The sequence below is a fragment of the Camelus ferus genome, chromosome X, assembly GCF_009834535.1.
Source record: "Camelus ferus isolate YT-003-E chromosome X, BCGSAC_Cfer_1.0, whole genome shotgun sequence".
Lineage (NCBI taxonomy): Eukaryota > Metazoa > Chordata > Mammalia > Artiodactyla > Camelidae > Camelus > Camelus ferus.
This window is the reverse complement of record NC_045732.1, coordinates 44,541,896-44,558,194: the sequence shown is the minus strand read 5'-3', so window position 1 is coordinate 44,558,194 and position 16,299 is coordinate 44,541,896. Positions and strand designations below refer to the sequence as shown.

The 16,299-nt window shown below is 40.2% G+C and overlaps 1 long non-coding RNA gene across 2 annotated transcripts; it reads left to right on the top strand.

Annotated features, from left to right (window-relative positions):
- The first annotated feature begins 436 nt into the window (after nucleotides 1-436).
- LOC116662140 lies at nucleotides 437-10,175 on the top strand. 2 transcript variants are annotated; one of them, XR_004318122.1, is made up of 3 exons: nucleotides 437-610; nucleotides 3,596-3,733; nucleotides 9,898-10,175. It is a non-coding gene; the product is annotated as an uncharacterized LOC116662140 (long non-coding RNA). The 2 variants fall into 2 exon arrangements; XR_004318123.1 differs by lacking the exon at nucleotides 437-610 and adding an exon at nucleotides 2,654-2,761.
- The last annotated feature ends 6,124 nt before the right edge of the window (nucleotides 10,176-16,299 follow it).

The window sequence follows — 16,299 nt, the reverse complement described above, 5'->3', positions numbered from 1 at the left end:
TTCCAATGCAAATCCTAATAATAATAATTAGAATCCAGAACAATATACTTGGAAAAGTAAACAGCAAAATAATTATGGAAGTGGTACAAAGGGCCAATTAATAAGTGTCAAGGAGGGCAGGCACTGGTAAAATAACCCCATGATTAAACCTACTGTGATGGTTAGTTTTATGTCAACGTGACTGAGCTCTGGGTGCCTAGACATTAGGTCAAACATTATTCTGGGTGTGTTTCTAAGGGTATTTCTGGATAAGATTAACATTTGAATCCGTAGACTGAGTAAACCAGATTGTTTTCCCTAATGTGGGTGGGCCTCATCCTGTACAATGAAGGCCTGAATAGAACAAAAAGTTTGACTCTTTTGTGAATGAGAGGGAACTCTTCCTGCCTGAGTGCTTGAGCTAGGATGTAGGTCTTATCACGCCTTTGGACTCAAACTGAAAAATCCATGCTTTTTGGGTCTTGAGACTGCTGGCTCTCAAGCAGGAACTTACACCACAGGCTCTCCTGGTTCTCAGGCTTTGGACCAGGATTGAGACTATACCATCCACTCTCCTGGGTCTCCAGCTTGCCTATTGCAGATCTTGGGACATCTCAACCTACATAAGCATGTGAGCCAATTTCTTATAATAAATTATGTATCAATCAATCCTGTTGGTTCTGTTTCTCTGGAGGATGCTGATTAATACAGATTTTGGCAGCCGAAAGTAGGGTGCTGATGTAACAAGTACCTAAAAACGTGGAAGTGGCTTCAAAGTTGGGTAATGGGTAAAGGGTGGAAGAGTTTTGTGCACATGCTAGAAATATGGATGTTAAAAAAGATTCTGGTGAGATCTCAGGCAGAAATGAGGAACGGGTTATTGGAAATGGGAGGAAAGGCAATCTTGTTCTAACGTGGCAATGAACTTGGCTGAATTGTGTTCCACTGTTTTGTGGGAGGTCAAACTTCAGTGATGAAATTGAATGTTTAGCAAAGGCTATTTCTAAGCAAAGTATTAAAGATGCAGTTTGGATCCTCCTTACTTTTTATGGTCAAATATGAGAGGAGAGGGATGACTTTCAGAAGAAATTATTAGGCAAAAAGGAACCAGACCTTGGAGATTTTGAAAATGCTCAGTCTATACATTTTGAAAAAAAAAAAAAAAAGAAAACTTGCTCTAAAGAGAACACTAAGGGTGTGGCCGAAGAATCATTTGATAAGGAGATAATGGGCACAACTCATAAATTTGATCAGCCATCTCCACAGCTAGGAATAGAAATGGGATTACACCAACAGAAACACTGCCAGCTGGGACTAAAGAGGACATAATGAAATGAAATGAAATGAAATGAAATGAAATGAAATGAAAGAAGGAAAGCTGTCAGGCTTCTTAGATCCCACAGGACTGGACAACAGTCTTCTTTGGCTGCAAACATGCACTATTTTTCAAGAAAAGGAAGAATGACCCTGAAGGTGATTCAGAGATCATCAGGGCTTGCCTTCCTGGTTTCAGAGTGGGGCTGTCCCCTCAATGTCAACAAGCCAGATGGCCCTCAACTAGAGCCGTGGGGACAGGGCTGCCTGGGGCCTTTTGGGTGGGATCACCACCTCTGGGTCCAGGAGGTGGGGCATTGAGTCAAAGAGGATTATTTTTGAACTTCAACATCTAATGGAATTTGCCTAGCTAGGTCTTGGATTTGTTTGGAAACTTTCACTCCTTCCTTCTTTCCTACTTCTCTTTCTTGGAAAGGGAATGTATATCCTATGCCTGTTCCATCACTGTATTTTGGAAGCACATAACTTTCCTGGTTTCACAGATTCACAGCTGGAGAGGAATTTTGTCCCAGGATGAATTGTACCTCAAGTCTCACCTATACCTTATTTAGATGATATTTATATCAGACTTTGGACTTGAGATTTTAGAGTGATGCTAGAATTAATTAAAACTTTTGGGGCTGTTGGGATGGAATGACTGTATTATGCATGCAATAAGGACATGGATTTGGGGGAGCAAGGGGAAGAATGCTGATTTGTGTCCCTCCCCCATATTCATATGTGGAAGCCCCAATCCTCTGTGTGACTGTATTGGAGATAGGATCTTTAAGGAGGTGATTGAAGCTACATGAGGTCATAAGGACAGAGCCCTGATCTGATGGAACTGGTATTTTTAGAAAAGAGGCAGTTCCCAGAGATCTCTCTCCACTATGTGAGGGCACAGAGAGAAGGCAGCTGTCTGCAAGTCAGAAGGAACGCTCTCACCAAAAACTGAACTCTGCCAGAACCTTGATCTTTGACTTTTCTGTCTCCAGAACTGTGAGAAAATAAATTTCTGTTGTTTAAGCCCTCCTATTTTGTTATGGCAGAGTGAGCAGACCAAGAGACCCACAGATTGTGATTGCTACATTTGCTTGAGTTGAAGTCCCAGCTTTACCACTTACTGACTGGGCGAACTTGGAGATCTGACTTGGCTTTCCTGTGCCTTAGTTTCCTCACCTCTAACATACAGTTTCATGTTTCTGTACAGATTTTCTTAACTATCATTTTAAATTTGAGTAGCCTTTACCATATTGTTTAGTTTTATTTCTGTATTCTTATTATTTTCTGTATTCTTATTATTATAAAAATATGCATACATATAGGTTTTTTTCTACTGATTTTCCCCTTAAGGTTGACTCAGAAGTAGGATTACTAGGTCAAAGAATATAAGTATTTTGATTGCTGCTGATCCATTTGACCAAATTCCTCCCCAAAAGGACCAAACCAGTATGGATTGATTTAATAGGTGGCAAGTACTTCCTATTTATTATTTCTCTTTACATTTCCTTCATTTTTACTGACCTTGAACTTGTCCCTATATGTTTATTTACTCTTACTCCTGTTCTTCTTTTGTGAATTATTTTCATGTTCTTTGTCTGTGTATCTAGTGCATTCTTGATACCCCTATACATGTAGGTATTAATATTTTTCTATCATATTTTATATACATATTTCCTTAACTATTTTTCCTTGCTTTTTAGTTTTCTTTACTCTATACAGAAGATTTTAAATATGTAGTAAATTCTATTGAGCTCCACTTTTGTAATTTTTAAAAACTGAATAAAAAAGTTAAAATTATTCCAAAGGATGTCTAAAAAATATTCCAATCCCTTTTTTTCAAAATTTCTTATTATTTTTAAAAAATGTATTCTCTAATCTATCTTGAGTTTACTTTTGTGTACACTATAAGGTGCAAATCTAAATTTTCTTTTCCTGATTGTTAAGTAATTATTCTAATACCAGTAATTAAATATCTTTTTCATACCCCCATTAGTATGTATTTTTTAATTAATCATCTAGGCAATTATTTTAATAATTATTAATATAATAATAATCAGATATATGTATGTTCTATTGATCTATATTTTGATAAGCACCACCACATTTCCATTCTTGTTACTTTATGAAAGGTTTTAATATCTTGTGGGGAGCCTTTTCTTCTCATTATTGCCCTGTCTTTTCTGAACTTTCTTTGATATTATTGCCTGTTTATTTCCTCAGTAATATTTTAGAAGTCATCTAAAGGAATGAAAACTGAAACATGGTCCCAGTGCTTTCTTCTATGTTTGTCTTCCTCTAGATGCTCAATAAACATTTGTGGAATTGACAAAAGATGGAAGAAAGTACACAGCATGGTGTTTGCTGAAGAATGCCAAGGTGAAAACAAGTTTATGTCTGCTTCCCAAACCCCTGACACTTCCAAAAGACAGAATCTAAGGTATGTATTTGAGAAACACTGCTCTGCTGTCGGAGGATTACTGTTTGCTCATGCAATCAACAAATATTTATTAAGCACCTACTTTATCCCAAACATTGTTCAAAGTACTGAGGATAGAGCAAATGAACAAAAGATAACAAATGAAATAAATAAATGAATATATTAACCATTCATATATAGTATATGAATATATTTATATAAATAAGTAACTATACATATGCAAATAAATAAAGCATAAAATGAATATATAATACAAAAATAAACACATAACTATATAAAATAAATAATAAATATAAATATAAAATCAGGTTGATATAGATGTGCTAAAGTAAAATAAATCAGGGTGAGGACATAGGGAGCTACCTGGGTGGAGATAACATTAGAAGGGAGAAAGAAGGTTTCTCTGAACAGATGCCTTTGGGCTAAGACCTGAATGACAAGAGGCAGGCATGAGATGACCTGTGGGAAGAGCATTCTAGTCAGAAAGAACAGCAAGCATAAACATTCTTAGTCAGAAATAAACATCATGTTCAAGAAAGGAAAAGGTAACTATTGTGCTTACAGTCTCATGGATAAGGGAAAGACTGATGTTGCTCAGGTCTGGGTTCCTCTTTGGCACACAGACTCCCTAGTCCTGAGCTTCTCTTTGATGCCAGCCTTGCTGGGCTTAAATGAGGAAAGTCTTGGGGAAGGATTGACTTTTCCCCATGGTCATAAACCATCCAAGCCACACTACATGACAAATGTCATGACTAGCCCTTTCAGGCTAATGTTTGCAAGTCAGTGTCTGGTGGGGTTATTGGCTTAGAACTACCAGGCCTAGGATCACCAGCCTTTTCTCTGTTCTAGGAGAAGGAGAATCAAGAATTGCTATTTGTCATCAAAAAGTCTACAAATAATAAATGTTGGCGAGGGTCTGCAGAAAAGGGAACACTTGTACACTGTTGCTGGGGATATAAATTGGTGCACCCACTATGGAAAACAGTCTGGAGGTTCCTCAAAAACTAAAAATAGAACTACCACATGATCCAGCAATCCCACTTCTGGGTGTATATCCGAAGAAAATAAAACACTAATTCGAAGAGATACACGCACTCCAATATTCATAGCAGCATTATTTATAATAGCCAAGATATGAAAACAACCTAAATGTCCATCAAAAGATGAATGGATAAAGAAGATATGATATATATACATGTACACATATGAATGGAATATATGGAATACAATGGAATATTATTACTCAGCCATAAAAGAATGGAATTCTTCCATTTGCAACAATGTGGATGGCCCTAGAGACTATTATGCTTAGTGAAATGACAGAGAAAGACAAATGCTCTGTTATCATTTATAAGTGGAATCTAAAAATAAAACAAATGTATAACAAAACAGAAACAGACTCACAGATACAGAAAAACAAAAACTAGTGGTTACCAAAAGGGAAAGGGAAGGGGAAAGGGGCAAGTTAAGGATATGGGACTAAGAGGCACAAACTACTATGTATGAAATAGAGAAGCAACAAGGAAATATTGTATAGCACAGGGAAATACAGCCATTGTTTTGTAATAACTTTAAAAGGAGTATCATCTATACAAATATTGGATCACTGTGTTATATACCTGAAATTAACATAATATTTTAAATCAAGTATACTTAATTTTTAAAAATGAGTTGCTATCTGGGATGAGAGGGGTTGTTTCTTTGAGCCTAGATATAACCAGTTGTTCTTTGAGCCTAGATAGAAAGAATAATGTAACTAGTTGTAACTGTTTTGCTCAGAGTGACTGATTATCAGCTACCCATGGTCTTTGAGAAATCAGCTTCAAATCTCAGAGTTGGTTCTCTTCCTGTGGATAAAAGAGAAGCCTCCCATACTAGAGCGCTATGCAAACAAGCAAATATCTGCCTATAATGTAAAAAGATACAATGTGTCTACAAAAAAAATCCTATTTGTACAGTGATATTCCATTAGAACACTTCCCAATAGGACCTGCATTCAGATATACTGCTTGCCAGGTAATAATGCATAACATGGGCACACAGCCTCAGAGTTTATAAAGCACTTCCACGCCATTATTTCATTGATCTTCACAACAAATGGACAAGATAGAGGGCATTCACCTTTGTATTGGTCAGAATATAATAGATTATGCTGAGGTACAACCCCAGAATTTCAGTGAAATTTTAATCAGTGAAAGTATTTCTTTTTACTTGTTCTATGTGTTTAAATATAGAATGTTTACTCATTCTATATTGCTGATCAGTGGCGGGATCTGGTCTATGCCATCTTCACACAGAAATCCAGGCCAATGGAAACACTACCATTTGAAATGTTGTCTAGGGGAAAGTGAAGACAGAATCATGTGATCTCTTAAATACTTCCACCTTAAAATGGCACATATCACTTCTGCTCCAATTTCATTGGTCAGAGCAAGTCAGTAGCCACATTTAACTTAAAGGGGGCAAAGAAGTATAATACCCCCATATTCCTGAAAGTAGAAAGAAACTGAATAGTGGTGACAATAGCCATTTCCATCACAGCCTCATTTTACAACTGAGAAATCCAAGACTCCGAAGAATGACATGTTGAGGGAAAGAGTTTGGAATTGTGGACAGAGCTTGCAATAACTGAGTCTAAGCTATTGGTACTAGGAGACAGCATGATTTCATTTGAAAAAAGGTTGCAAAGGTAGAGGCTATGACAGGCTTTGGAGCCTGGATTCAAATCCCAAATTGTACCACTTACTAACAGACTTCTTTAAGCGGGTGACACCACTTCTCTGAACCTCCATTTCGTCATGTACAGAATGTGGATAAAGGATTAAAAAGAAAAGCTTGCAGGGTTGATTGATGATTGAAGTTAATTGGAGTTAATGTGGATAAAATGTCTGAGTCCAAATTCAGTTTAACTAACCCCCAATGTATCCTCCTTGGCTCTGCTAGGATTACTAGAACATGCAAACCCCACAGGGCAACTCTTAGTCCAATTCTTCCCTGGCTTTCTACTTCCTATTGTGACATGTGAATAGGTGAGAGGATAGAAAGGAAAAGGAAAACATGAGGCAAGAAGAAAGATCAAAAGCAAAAGTTAAAGAAAAAAAAAAGAAAGAAGGTCATTTTTACCAAGAGTTCAGAAATGCTTTTGGATACCCCATTCCCTCTCTTTACAATGCCCTCTCCTGTCTCCTTTCTCCAGTCAACTCCTAGTTAAGTATTAAAACATCAGTCAATTCAATAATTTTTCTGGGAAGTGCTCCCAGACTCCCTTGTGCTGAATTTGATGCCCCTTCTCTGAACCCCTAGTCACACCTTGTGCCTAGGTCTATCTCCGCACTTAGTACAATGCCTTGTTAAGTGTCTGGCATATAGCAAATGCTTAACAGACATCTATGTAAGGAGTGAATAAGATCATTGTGAGGCATGGAAGTACTTTGTTGATTTTTCTGTCTAGCCTAATTTTTCTCTATCCCTCTCCTTACCCTGCTCCACCTGTTCCCCCCGACCCACACCCCCAAACACACACTTGCTATTTCAGAATTACTGCACTGGTTACAGTCCCTGAAATCCCCCAGAATCTCTAGGCCTCCATCCTTGTACATCCTGCTTCCTCTGCATGGCATGCTCTCTCACCATCTTTCAAACACTTAAATCATCTTTTAACAGAAGCTGAGGACATGGTAGTTTAGAGCATGCATTCTGAAACCAGGCTGCCTGAGTTTAAATTCCAGCTTTGTTTATTAGTTGTGTGACCTCAGACAAATTATCTAACTTCTCTGGATCTCTGTTCCCCTATCTATATAATAGGGCTAACAAAAGTACCTACCTAATAGGCCTGTTATGAGTTATATGTTTAAATTGTTTATAAGCATATCTGGTACACAGAAACATCTATATAAGAGTTTGCTATTATAATTTAAATCTTAACATAAATATTACCTTCTGTCTATGCTGGGGTCACAGATGGGCAGATTGTAGGCTGTATTTTATTAGGATCACATGGTGTTTACATTTGTTTGTTACAATGGGAACAAATTCCACTACTCCCTGTATCCACCTGTTTGATTCATTTGCCTGGTTTTGGAAGCTTTGGGTTTGCAATCTTGAGTAGGCATATCTCTTTTCTGACCCCTTTGGAAGAGTCCCACAGGCTCAGTGCATACCTTGATTAAAGCAGTTCTCCAGCCTTCTGATTGTTTTCTTGTCTGAGTTCTTACTCCACTGTGAGCTTCTTGAGTAGAAGGATGGTGATCTCAGTATTGCTGGTACCCAGAATGGTGCCTCACACAAAGAAGTCCTCAATAAACACATATTGAATGACTGACTGAGTTAATGAAATGAAATGAAATGAATAGTTGAAGTAGCCCCTATTGTCACTTAAGACAGGCCTCCAGAGAGAGCTACAGGGCTTCTTTGCAGGCAAACCTAACCTTTAGAAGCAATCCACAGAGAGCTTTCTGGTCCTGGCTGAGTGATTTAAAGAGCTCTCTTTAACCCCTTTCCTCCAAGGCCACATCTTCTCTGACAGTCATTAATGGGATCAAACTAATGGGACTTAGCCAGAAAGGCAAAAGAGGCAAAGCACAGCATGACTCCCTTTGCCTTTGTAAATAACTTGAAAGTTGTCAGGATAAGAGCTGAAGTCTCCTAAAATGAAAAGACATGCATCCTTTTTTTGAAGATAACAAGCTCAGGGTTTACACAAAATTGTCCCCATACAACATTCCATCTTTAGAAATGATGAATTTTTTTTCTAAGTTAAGAAAGTGGGGGTGTGTCCATATATCAGTTGGTTAGGACCCTAGGCTGTGTGACCCAAGGGACAGGTTAAAGGGCAGAGTAGACTTCATGGATTTCCTCTACTCTATGCCTGGAAAATGCACCTTTGAATATATGTACATACATGTGGGAGTAGTAGGAATGGATGTCATGCATCCCTCGTGGCAACAGTGTGCTCCAGTGGAAAGATCACTGGATTTGGAGTCAGACAAAGCTGGGTTGGAGCCTATGGCAAACAGATGTTAAAGTGGCAACCATAATCTACACTTATGGCACTCATGTGCCTGTGTAACCCACTCCCCTTGAGTAGGGGTGTAACCCATGATTTGCTCCTAACCAACAGAATATGGCAAAGGTGATGAAATATCTCTCTTGTGATTATGTTGTGTTATACAGTGTCCCTCGGTAACTGTGGGGGATTGGTTCCAGGACCATCTGCCGATACCAAAATCTTATACAAAATGGTGTCATTTTCAGTATGGAGATTCCTTTAAAAACTAAAAATAAAGTTACCATATGATCTAGCAATCCCAATCCTGGGCATATACCTAGAGAAAACTCTAATTTGAAAAGATACTTTCACACCAATGTTCACAGCAGCACTATTTACAATAGCCAAGACATGGAAACAACTCAAATGTCCACTGAAAGATGACTGGATAAGGAAGATGTGGTATGTATATATATATATATCCAATGGAATACTACTCAGCCATAACAAATAATGAAATAATGCCATTTTCAGCAACATGGATGGACCTAGGTATTATCATACTAAGTGAAGTAAGTCATACAGAGAAAGACAAGTATCATATGATATCACTTATATGTGGAACCTAAAAAATGATACAAATGAACTTATTTACAAAGCAGAAACAGACTCACAGACATAAAAAACAAATGTATCATTACCAGAGGGGAGGGATAAATTAGGAGTTTGGGATTAGCAGATACAAACTACTATATGCAAAATAGGTAAATAACAAGATCCTACTGTATAGCACAGGGAACTATATTCAATAACCTGTAATTAAAAAGAATATGAAAAAGAATATATATATATATATAACAGAATCACTGTGCTGTACACCAGAAACTAACACAACATTGTAAATCAGCTATACTTCAATAAAAAAATTTACTGGTGTTGTTTTTGTATAAAGCTTATGTATATCATCTTGTATACTTTAAATACTTTAAATCATCTGTAGATTACTTATAATACCTAATGCAATGTAAATGTTATGTGAATAGCTGTAAATACACTGTAAATAGTTGCCAGAGCACAGAAAATTCAAGTTTTGTTTTTTGGAACTTTCTGCAACATTTTTCTAATATTTTCAATCTGTGCTTGGTTGAATCTGTGGATATGGAACCCGTGGATACAGAGGACCAACTGTAGATGACACCATCTTGCTAGCTGACTAGTTCTCTCTCCCTTTGCTGGCTTTGAACAACAAGGTGCCATGAATCCTACAACCGTGAGGAACTGAATGGTGCGAGCAACTACATGAGTAGTGGAGCAGATTGTTCCTTAGTCAAGCCTCCAGTTGAGGATCCAGCCCTGGCCAGCACTTTTAATTGTGACCTTGCAAGACCCTAAGCAGAGGACTCATCTAAACCATGCCCAGACTTCTAACAAAAGAAATTATGATATAATAAATGATTGGTGTTTTAAGATGCTAAGCTTGTGGTGATTTGTTACACAGCCTAGAAAACCCAATACAGGGTCATAGCTCCACCACTCATGAGCTGTGTGATTCTTCCCTTCTTTGCCTTGACTTGCTCATCTGTAAAATACGAAATGATAACCATGCAAATGCTTGCCCTACCTCCTTACTTTAGAATCCAATGAATGTGGAAGCTCTTTGTAAATCATAAAGCCTTGTACAAATATGTGGGACAGCTATTATTTTTCTTCCCAGATTCTCCAAGGCTGAGCAGCTGAAGCAGTTGATCTTGAAAAAAGAGAAGATGGGAAACAAACAACCCAAAAACTACAGTGGCCTAAAACTGACAATGGATTATCTGGCCCATGTTGGAATATATGATTTTATGAAAAACAATCCCTGTGGGCAGATTGAAACATTTCAAGCTGTTTGTAAGACATCTTAGCTAGATCCCTAAGGTATCTGGCTTCTTTGGCCTCAGACTACCCAAGCAGCCCGGTACAATGTTACATCCCTTTTCTCTTCACCCACCCCACTCCCAAATTGTCACTTTACAAAAGTCAGCTTCAAAAGCCATTGTCCAATAGCCTCAATACTTCTGTGTCACTGCCTGAGGCCATGGAGGTTATAGGGAGATGTGATGATCTAAAGCTCTTGCCAGGTGGTGACTAAAGCTGCTGACAACTGAGGGAGGGTTGAGTTCCTTTCAAAACAGACCAGCAGTTCATATGGCCACTTACAGCTATTCAATCTTGTGAACCTGAACTAGGGGAAAAAAGGTTTGCTGCATGCTGCGGGCACTAGACCATCTGTACAGGTTGCTCACCCAGTCTAGTCTTCCTTGAAATAGCAAATGTAGGTGTTGGACAACCCCCTCTTCATAGACCTTGCACCAATCCCATCCTGCTCCATATTTTGGCATAATAAATGGCCTTCAAGGCCCTGTATGATCTGGCCCTGCCTACGTCTTCTTGGTTCTCCTTCCAGGCACCATCTGGCTCTTCCTCAAACACTGGTTTAGGGCCTTCTCTTAGCCATGGGGACTCTACCATAGAATAAAGAAAGCCCCACCAGTGCCACCACCACCAACAATAATAACAATCATAGCCACAATCAATCTACCACTTACTATGTGATGGGTACCTTCCTAAGTTTGTTGCCTATATTAATCCATTCATCACCATGACAATCCTATTAAGAATGTACTGATCTTATCAACTCCATTTTATGGATGAAGATATCAATGTGCAGGTCCTACTGCTAAGGTGTAGTGGTACTGTGATTCGAACCCAGATACATTGAGCAGGAAAGCTATGCTCTTAATCATCAGGCTATGCTTTGCTTTTTGTGTGCTTGTCTATCTCTCCCACCACACTGTGTGTTCCTTATGAGCAGCAATTTTGTGCCCAGTCCTAGTACAGTGTTTGGCACATAGTCGTGCTTAATAAATGGTTATTGGGTGAGTGAATAAAAGAATCCACAGGGAAAAGAGCACAGTATTTGGAGTCAGAAAGCCTAATGTCCAGCCTAGTATCTATTTTCTAATAGTTTTTGTGGCTTTGAGCAAGTGAATCAACCTATCAAACTTTCTCAGTCCAACTAGCATAGTGTTTATTTCCACGTGTGAGTTCTGCAGACAAGCTATGTTCAAAATAAGGTACCACCTCTTACTGGCAGTGACCTTGAGCAAGTCCCTTATCCTTTCTGGGCTTAGTTTCCTAAACTTTAAAATTAGATCATTTGTAATGACTAGGTCAAAGGCTTGTTGTGAGCTAATACAGACACAATGCTTAGAACACTACCTGGGGCATAGCAAGTGCTTCATGCATATTGGTCTTTTATGTGATTATTATGCTTTAATATTTTCACATCTGAAAATGAGGATAAGAATATCTATTTCATCAGGTTGTCATGAGGATCAAATGAGTCAAAAGATGTAGAAGTGCCCCGTCATTTTAATAACACAGTGCAGATACTACAATTAAACTTAGAAAACATCCCAAATCAGTTCAGGCCCTGAAGCTCAGATTCTGTGTAGCTTAACTTCACACTCACAGGCAAGTGGCCCCCCCCCCAACCAAAAGGTTGTATAAAGACACTAGTGTTGGTCCTGCCCGTGCTAAGGGGCCCACAACTCCCAGATTATGTGTGAGCATAGTGTTATATAAATAGAGACCTTCCCTTGTGTGGGTTGTGGGCTACGGGCTACAAAGTCTTCCGGATGGCTGGCATTTCCCCCTAAAAGGGACCAGGAGGTGGTCAGGGTTTGGCAGGAAGAGAGAACGACAAGAAGAAAGGATTTGTGAAGCCTTAAGAAAAGTTTCCACCCGCTGCGCCATAGGTCTCCACTAAGAGAGGGGAGGGACCAAAACACAAAGCAAATGAGCGACTTGGGTTAGATCTGTGTATCACAGTCCAGTCTATATATTTTCTACCTGGGACACCACGAGTGAGAAGGAGAAATTGGGAAGAGCAGCAGGAGTCAAGCAGCGCTCCAGCAACCCTGATTCCCAAGAAGAAAGAGAGTAGGGAGGGAAATAACCACCTATGGCCCTAAAATGCCCCAGACTAGCACGTAGGAAGGGCCCAAGATGATTACAGTTTACACGTACTAAGATTTCCAGAGACAAGGGTGGCCAGATTCTGCTCTGGCTGTGACCTTCTTTGGTCTGCTTACAACAAGGGCCTCATCCACCCAGTCTCACAGAGGGCCAGAAGGATCTAATAACTTCAAGCAAGAAAAACACATTTTTTTAGCAACAAGAAAATGTGAAGGGTCTGGAAAAATCCCCATTTGGATCCTCAGAGCCCCTTTCTGCTGGCAGCTGCTGACTGAGGTTTGAGTGGGAGTGTACACAGGGGAAAGTAGGGAGGGAGAGATTTCTGCACAGACTGGACTGAGGGACTGATCTAAAGGAGGCTGGGTTAAGTATAAGAAAGTCCAGTGCCTGACTGGTGCCAGAAGGACAGCAGTGTGTAGAGGTTGCAGGTGACTAGCATCGAGATGGCCACACCAACAGCCCACTGACTGATAGAAGAGGGGCTGCTGAGAGAGGCCTTTGTGAGGTTTGGAAAGCCTAGGAGACCTCAGATTGGATGCGAGAGTGATGCTATACATCTGTGATTGTAATCTGATTTCAACAGAAAAATACAGCTATGATGATGTGGCTAGCTGCTTGACTGGCTTAAGTACATCCATTGCTCATCAACTAGATTTTAATATGGATTTCCTGAGCACTGGGACCTAGTCTCAGGAGAAGGGGATTATAGTAGATACAAAAGGCTAATACTTAGTCTTTGCTATCTAGATGGGAAGATAAAACAAACTGTTGGGTTCCATTGTGAAATGTAATAGAGGGCCAAAAGCATGAGCTTAGAAACCCCAGGAACGCAAAAGTGGACTAAGCTACTGGATCTTAAGGAATGTTTAGATTTGTGAAGAGAGGAAGAAGGAAAGACAAGAAGGGCAGGGAAGAAATACTCCAGGCAAGGGAACAACTTGAGTAAAGGCTTGGAGGTTCAAATGAGCACAGTCTATTCCAGATACATGATCCTCATGTGATATAACCCATGACCCTTATTCAAGACACTTCCTCCACTCTTTGATCAAACACAGATTTGGCTATGCAGATAGATGGATAGCTGATAGATAGATAGATAGACAGATAGATAGATAAAGTGGTCCTGGGCCAAGAAATAGAATGATATTTAATTATTCTGGGTTTGTCATTAATTAACTACATACTAATTCAATAATTCATTATGACTTTGGACAGGTCATTTATTCTCTGTGGCCCTTGCTTTCTCATCTGCAGCAGGCCCCTAGACTCTTAACCTAAAGGAGATTCCGTCTCTTTTGTAGCCTCTCCTTCACCCACCTACTCTTTACACTGCTTCATTCTCCCAGGAAACCAGAGAATAATTCTGTGAAGTGATCTAATCAGAGGCAATGACACCAACCGCCAAAGCCCATGACAGCCTGAGTCCCCTCCATTCTCCTGCTCCCAGGATTGAAGTTTAGACTCAGGGAGCTGGGCAGGGGAAGGGACCCCAGTGTGGACATGGGGCCATGACTGCTGCAGCAGAAACAGCCCTGTGTCTTTGGGAGGCAGAGATTTCAGTCTCCCACCTTGAACCCTAAGTGCTCCCCTTGGCCACCCAGGAAACAGGTGGGGCTGAAGCTGGGCAGGCAGGAGACAAGCTGACCTCAGGCATCAAGTGTCAGGGGCAGAAGGGGCCTGGGGTCCGTGTGTCCCACTCACCAGTCCTGCTCCCTCAAGGCCCTCATCAGACTCAGCCTAGAAAATCTTTCAGATCACCTGCTCCCACCATCTCTACCTGGTGGAGGATGCCCCTCTGCAGCCTTCCAGCCAAGCGTCCCCTCCCAGTTTCCAAGTGAACTGGGGCAGACCTGGAAGCTTCCTGCCTCGGCAGGCACAGGATTCCACTTAACAGAATGTTCTTCCTGCTGCTGAGCCAACCCTGCTCTCCTGTAACTTCCTTCCACACACCCACGTTCTGCTCTCAGGACAACCAACCAGACAGGACTGCTCCTTATTCTCAGGAATGTCCTTCACATATTTGAACACAGCTACCTCTGCCATTCTTGCTCCCTAGCCAGACCCCCTTTCCCTCTCTCTCTCTCTCTCACACACACACACACACAGAGTTCCACTGATATATAATTAACATACCATACAATTTTTCATCTATTTAAATCTGTACCATTCAATACTTTTTAGCTTATTCATAGAGTTGGTCAACTGTAACCATAATCAAAAAGAAATCTTATACTTGTTATCAACCCATTTCTCCTGAGCACCTGAGGCCGAGGCAGCCACTTATCTACTTCATTTCACTATTGTTTTGGCTATTCTGGAAAATTCATATAAATGATGTTGGAAACATGGGTTTTAGTCATACTCTATGGAACTTTGGGTAAGTCATATGATCTCTCTATGACTCAGTCTCCTGAGCATCAAAAATAGTAATATTGGTTTCTATGTCATAGGGTAATAATGAGGCTTAAACAAGCTAATGAATATAAAACACTTAGTAGAGGGTTTGCTTTTATTACTTCTTTTTACCAAGTGATTTTCCTGATCATCGATCTCGCGTTCAACTGATGTGTTCTCATTCAAATAGAGCAGGACCTGGGGTGATAATGGGAGAATTTAGGTAATATTCAGTATATCTAGTAGTCCATTAAAGCATGCTCCAATGGAGTGGCCTCAGCACTGAAGCAGGTATTGTAGGGTCTCTGTTGGGCTGGACACTAACTCACTAATTTCTGAGACAAAGAGAGGTCAAGGGTCCAGGGGATCATTAGGGTCACAGAGGAGGCACTTGGGAGCTTCTGGGATATTGCTATTTACCAAACACTATGGAAGGATTTCAATATCTGAGCAACCACTATGGCCATCTCATTGTGTACTGGGTGGAGATCAGACCTGAGCAGGTCCATCATCTTCCTTGCTACTGATGCCATAATTCTGGTTCTGCAGAATGTATTCTCACTTCTGTTTGGTGACTACCCTAAACTGCCCTGTGGATTGAGATAGAAGCCCTCAAACCTTTTCTATCCAGGCTGCTGATAAGCTCCACCATCCCTTAATAACCTCTCCCAGGTCATGTTTTAAATGTAATTTCAGAATCTTAGATTAACAAATGTGATTCATGTGGATTTTTAAGCTCCTTGAATTAGGGTGTGTGCTCAAACTAGACCTTCAAAAGGGGCTGGCAATGGCAGTGGTGATAACCTGGCTCCCATATTTGTTCCTTGGCTCCTCAGAAGTGGAAGGGGCTCTATTAAGTCTTGCCTTTGACCATGAAATTAGAATATGCTACACTTTGAGAGAAGAAATGGACTGAAGAAAGAGAAGGAGATGGAAAGATTCTAAAAGGGATCAAACTTCTGATCTGAACAGAGATGTGGTGACACCTGACCCATTTTGGTTCCAAGCAGTTCTCCAGGTGGAGGCTGATCTGGGAATGTCAGCCAGGAAGGGGGCTTCAGAAGTGCAGACAGAAAGAGCCTCAGGCCAAGTGGAGACATTCCAGGAAATGTAACTGAGAAGAAGAGGAAGGCAAGTAGAAAAATGACCCTGAAGTGAGGATAGC